The sequence below is a fragment of the Rhipicephalus sanguineus genome, chromosome 1 (assembly GCF_013339695.2).
Source record: "Rhipicephalus sanguineus isolate Rsan-2018 chromosome 1, BIME_Rsan_1.4, whole genome shotgun sequence".
Taxonomy (NCBI): domain Eukaryota; kingdom Metazoa; phylum Arthropoda; class Arachnida; order Ixodida; family Ixodidae; genus Rhipicephalus; species Rhipicephalus sanguineus.
The window spans coordinates 54,249,918-54,255,917 of NC_051176.1; the positions used below are offsets into that span (position 1 = coordinate 54,249,918).

The 6,000-nt window shown below is 45.5% G+C and overlaps 1 protein-coding gene across 3 annotated transcripts in view; it reads left to right on the forward strand.

Moving 5' to 3' along the window:
• Window positions 1–4,737, forward strand: part of LOC119391505 (ras-related protein Rab-14) — a 47,906-nt gene extending 43,169 nt beyond the window's left edge. For 2 of the 3 annotated variants that reach the window (XM_037659185.2, XM_037659190.2), the window contains exon 8: window positions 2,423–4,737. The gene's annotated coding sequence lies outside the window, so the exon portion shown is untranslated. Of the gene's footprint in view, window positions 1–2,416 lie in introns of all 3 variants that reach the window. The other variant, XM_049414380.1, reaches the window with a different exon arrangement.
• Window positions 4,738–6,000: the final 1,263 nt, after the last annotated feature.

A 6,000-nucleotide genomic window follows, 5' to 3' on the forward strand; every position in this document is an offset into this window, starting at 1 on the left:
ACGGCTCATACCTTTGTAGGTGTTGTGCTCTAATTACAAAACTTCCGTTGAAGCCACAGCAGTGGCGGATCCAGAAGGGGGGGGGGGGGTAGCGGCGATGGCTTCCTCTCCCTTCAATGCCTGTCGTCCACCGCGTTTGACAGGTTGCCTGTTGAGTTTGCCCCCTTTGTCAGGCTGCTTTGCCTACCACTGCCCAGAAAAAGTTAAAAAAGAAATCTTGTCCCTGCTCCCTACCTCTCTCCTCATCCATATACCCTTTCCTGCTTCCCTATGCACATTTCCAACGAAGGCTTTTTAGGTGCTGCCATAATCCCATCTGGGCTGTTGTAAATATACGTGACCCACGAAAATGCACTGCTGAGGCGGTGGCTTCAGCCTTTGTACTCCCCCCGCCTCAAAGTAGGCACCTGGATACGCCCCTGCGCCATAGATAGGTCACTTCTCTTACTTCAGCGGCTCCTGAAGGAGTGAGCTGCTAGCCTATATTTGTATAAAATTTCTATTTGTTGCTATGAGATTCACTATTTCGCTCTTGCGGTGAAACTGTGACTTTTTTTCTAACGTACAATGATTTTCGATGTTGCGCGTTTGTGGAGAGCAAATGGTTCGGCTGGGCAACATGATAGCAAAAGCGTCACACTGCTCTGGGCAACACGCGAGGATTTGACAAGCTGCAGCAGCAGAATAAGCGCAATTCCACAGTGCATTAAACCTGCATTTGTTTCATCTTTACACGTGACACTCAGGCAAGGCATATTATTGTGATTGCTGCACCTCAGGCTCAACAAAACTGTTTTTTTTTTTTTTCATGCAAAAAAAAAAAGCTTTTCCATGTTGCCGAGCATTCTTGTGGCGTTTTCAGTATAATATTAATCCTTCGGTAACTATGCCTTGCATGAAAGGTCGAATTTCAGTTAAACGAAGTTTTGCTACAACGAAGTAAATTGCCGTTTTTACCAACTTCGCTATATTGAGGTTTAACTGTTCTTTGTACCATTCAAATGGGATGAAGTCATTTTTATTTTTAAACGTGCGTACTAGAGAGTGACATCATCGGGCAACACGGTGTCTACCCATCTTGACATAAAACAAAGTTGTGTTTCACTCAGAGAATTTTAGCAAAAACACTCAGGGAAAACCTGGAAAACTCAGGGGAATTTAGAAACGTCAACTCGGTAGACACCCTGGAATGGCAGTCGAGCGTCTTCCAGGGTGTCCAGTCTTCAACTCCCTCACTTGCCTTGCGTTTCGATGTGTATGTTTGCCGTTGATGTGTTCATTGAGACTAAATCACCTGTGGCACATATCTGCATAACATTAACTCTGGTATGCGAATATCTATCTCTATCTATCTATCTATCTATCTATCTATCTATCTATCTATCTATCTATCTATCTATCTATCTATCTAGATAGACAGACAGACAGACAGATAGAAAAAAAAAACGGCCAAAGTGCCGGAGGTTTGCTAAAAAATGCTTCGCATTTAACAAAAAGGTGACTGCTTCGCTGGATTGGGGAAACCACGCTCATTACATGGACGACGCACAGGCGAGACATGTCGACACACCAAACTCGGGCAACACCATGTTGACGAAAGACAGTGAATCACCACCTCTCAACACTCTGTAGAGGCGTGTATGTGCCGGTCTTGTGTATTTTTACAACGGAATGAATCGCTCTCCATAGCTCAGTTATATCCGTCCTCAATATGTTTTAAATTTCCATGTTTTTAATTTGAGACATAGCCTAGATAGCTAAAATATTAGAGGTACTATTTGCTGTGCTCCTCAATACCTGATTGGACGAGAGAGCTGTACCTTTGGCAGTGCTGACAACAGCTTGTGAAGTGGAGTATAGATGCCTCATCAGAATCGAAGATTGACCGTTGGCATCAACACAAGTGATGCAAAGAGTCATCACGTGATGACGTCACCATATGTCGTCATCATGACATCACATACGATGACGTCAAATGATGACGTCCTCACAGGACACCGTTGTCGGTCAAAGGTGGCCCGATCACAGAGGCAGTGCAAGACGATTTTGGGTGTAGAAAGCTTTCGGAGGTGGGCAAGGGAGGATCAATACATCAGCTGAGAAGAAAAAGAAGACGGCTTTCGCCTTCAAGTCTTAAGTGAATGCATAAGGGACCCTGCGAGATTTTTTTTAACAGCTTTCTCAGTTTCTCCTATGGGCCTTTCCATAAGGCTGAGGGAAAAATCCCACTCTTGACTGTTGCACAGCAGACTGCAGTGCTTTGCAGTAAGCCTTGTGCATATTGAAGAGTCCAGAGGGCATGATGGGGATGCCTAGTGAGCTCCGTTTGGAAAGGTCCGTAGGCCAGTCTGTCAGCGTGATCACCGTTTTATGTGAGGAAACTTCAACCTATAGGTCTGCTCGCTTTCTTCCCGACTTGCAGTGTGCGGCGACTTCTACGCAGTCCAGGACTGCCTTTCGACCACGGGAGGACAAGGGAAGCAGAGGAGTGGAGCTGGACGGAGGCTGCTTTGAACGGGACTACTACTACTACCAAGGGGGAAATGAGGGAGGAGCCTAGAAGAAGGGTTGGGGGGAGCAGGGCAGGGCTGGAGGAAGAATCGGACATATACACACAACACACACGGGTCTCTCCTCGTGTAGCGAGGACAGTGGCGGCGACCAGACGAGAGGGGGGAAGGATGGCAGTCTACCGGCCCCCTTTATTTTCTTTAGTCTCTCCCTTAACTCTCCCTGCCGTCGTAACAGGCCCCGGTACTGCTGCTGCCGCTGCTTAACTCTGTTCTTGCCCTCAGTCTCTCACACAGCTCTCGCCTATCTTTTTTTTTATACCTCGGTGTTCTTTTTGTTCATTTTTTTTCTTCTCTGTGTATGTGTGTGTGTCTCACAGTGTACTAGGGGTGGAGAAATAAATGTGGCTTCTCTTCCCCATGCACATGCCACCCTGCTGCCACATAACCTCTGTTCAACAGGCACCATCTCTGAGCAGTAGAGCATAACCTGGCTGGTGATTTTTTTAAAGTCTGCAACACTGGAATGCATGTTAAGATTTGAAGAAAGCAACTGCTGAAACTCTCCTGTCTAACATGTTCAGCCTGCACTTTGGTCCCTTTTTTTTTTTCCCGTTTTCTTTCTTCACTACCAGGTCTAGTTAGACTTTAGGATGCCCACTTTTTCAGCATTCCCACCATTCAGGTGGCTTCACATGGACTTTGCTGAGGCGGGGATGCAAGGCAGAAACGGTGTCTGTTGCTTAGAAGGCTGCCGCTTGCTTGTGTAACCTGGTCAGAATTTCCTGTTTTTTTTTCTCACATTCTTTCTGTGTAAATTCCTTGATTCTTTTTTTTCCTGTGATTGAATTTGTTGTTATACATCAATTCTGGCAAGGAAGAATGCAGACATTGCAGTGCAGTGTCGTATCTCACCTGTGCTTCTGGTCCTTGTGCATTGCCTCTGTTAAAACATTCCTCACTTTTTATTGGGAGGCTCGGCACAAGCTATATTTCTTTGCTTAAGAGCTGCTGACACTGCATGTTCGGTAGCAGCTACAGTCTCTTCTTTCTTTTTTTTCTTTTCCTAGTGTGATTTGAAGCTCATATGTAATTCCTGCCACTGCGCAACTCCTTTTGAATGTAGCTAATGACATCAACAACCTTAGGGCCATCAGCAGCTTTTTTGTAAGGCCCATCATAGTAGCTGGTGTTATGGTTGTAGAATTCAGAAAAAAAAAACCACAAAGCTCCTACAGTGGCAGGTGCTTGGATGAGTATGTTTTCATGCAAGGATGACACGGAGTGTTTTCTTGTTTGCGGTGCAATCTGCCTTTCCAGCGCTGCGCAAAAATGCTGAGCAAAACGCTTTTTATGGATGTTAAGGGGTGGAGAGAGAGAGACTAGAGGTGGGTGATGTTGGCTGTTTACTTTCGAGATTTCTCTACTGGGCTTTACTTTCTCTTTCCCCGACAAATGATGTGTATTGACCAACTGTGGTCAAACTATTTTTCCCTATGGCGCTTGTATGCTGCTTTTGCGTGTTGCGTGTATGTGTGAGTGATTCATTTAATTGTACATTTAAAACAAAATGGGGGCAAGAAAGAAAAAAAAAGGCTTCTCACTTTCTTGTGCGTTGTTGGGTGCAGAGTCCTGTTCTTGGCCACTCTATGTTGGGCGGTTATTCAGGATGTGATAGTCGTATGCCTCTTTCTTTTTGTCCCTCCCCTTCCAAGTATTAAGGAGCCACTCTGTGTTGCGGATTAAGAAATGGCGTGCTACAGATTGGCCAGATGCCTAAGCAGGGCCACCGTACGAGATTTTGTAGCCACTGCTGGCTATCCCAGCACTGGTTTTGTATAGTTCGTGCTCTCAACACAACCAAGTACCGCCAACTGAACGGTGGAGAAACGGTGTGCGCTCATTTTGTCATGCTGTACGTGTGTGCACAGCTGCTTCTGTTGCTGCTGCTGTGGTTGATTATTTGCAGGCCTGGGAGCAGCAGACAAGTGCAGCTGCATGTGTAACTTGCGCAGCACTCCTGTGACCCTAATATTGTTGCATTGTACGTAGGCTGTTTACAAGTTTTTATTTTCCTCCCTGAAAAGATGATCACCAGCAGTGAAAGAAAAATGCTGTACTTCAATTTTTAAGAGGCTTGGACCTTTTTTGTTTCTTTTTTTTTTTTCTTCTAAAATGTAATTATATCTTCCACCTACATAGCTGAACACTGGTTGGCACACATTGCAGGTGACATTGCTAATAAAAGGAGGAATTAAAAAAATTGACCTTGTGTTTTTGTGTACATTTGAGTCTTTGTCGGTTCAAGCAACTGGCATGATACAAAGATGCGAGTTTCAGCTGTACTGTCTTGCATCCTACGCACAGTACAGCAGCAAGGCCTACGGTTAGCATCAGCCAACCAGAACGGAGAACCAGAGGAAGAGCTTGTCCATTGCCTTCCTCTGATTGCACTCCACAGAGTGGCATAGACAGGGGGCTAGTTTGGGGGACGGGGGTCAACCCCCCTCCCCCAATATATTTACAATTTCTATGTGTATATACAGGGTTTGTCGAAAACGAGATCCAATCGGTATGTATGTATTAGAATTTCTCAAAGCACTGCAAAGGCTCCCTGAAAATCAACTGCTATGACCTTTTTCAGAGACTCCGTGACAGTCCGTTGGATGGCGGGAACACTGCTGAAACGGTGACCTTTCAGGCTTGTCTTGAGCCTTGGGGACAGGAAGAAGTCTACTGGGGCTCACGTCAAGGCTGTATCAGGGCTGCATCAGCCGTGATGTGAACCCAGCAGACTTCGTTTCCAAAGCTCAAGAGAAACCTGAAAGGTCACAGTTTCAGCAGTATTCCCACCATCCAACGGACTGTCACGGAGTCTCTGAAAAAGGTCATAGCAGTTGATTTTCAGGGAACCTTCGCAGCACGAAAATCTCGTTGGAAGCGGTGTATCGACACCCCAAAGAAACTATTTTGGAGAATTTTAAAATGGGTACCGATAAGATCAATAAATTCCTTTTCTAGAACTGTGCGAATTGCAAAATTTTGGGTGCGAAGTGAATTGGAATGTTCAAGTTTGAGTGTAAATCGAATTGAATATATTTCTAATACTTCGAAGTTAAATTGCAGAAAAAAGCTTCAGAGGATCTCTAAGCATATATTTACGAGACAGGAACATGAAAGCATTTCTTTTGGCCAGCTTGGTGAAGTGCTGGGGGGGGGGGGGGATTCTAAGTGGTGCTGCCTAGTTTTCTTATAATGAGGTAATCCAGAGGCTGAGTTGTGTTTGTTTACATAATTTGGTTCAGCCAAAGTTGTGTCGGCAACACTTTACACAAGAAAGACTATTTCCTCAAGCTCTCCTCCTCCAACTTCTGCGGAGGCCCAGCGGACACGGGCACACTCCCTTCGAGTCGGGAATTCATCTGCTGCGCGGATTTCTCCTCCTCCGCAGCTGCGATTGGTTTCTGCGGCAGTTGTTGGTGCCGGCGTC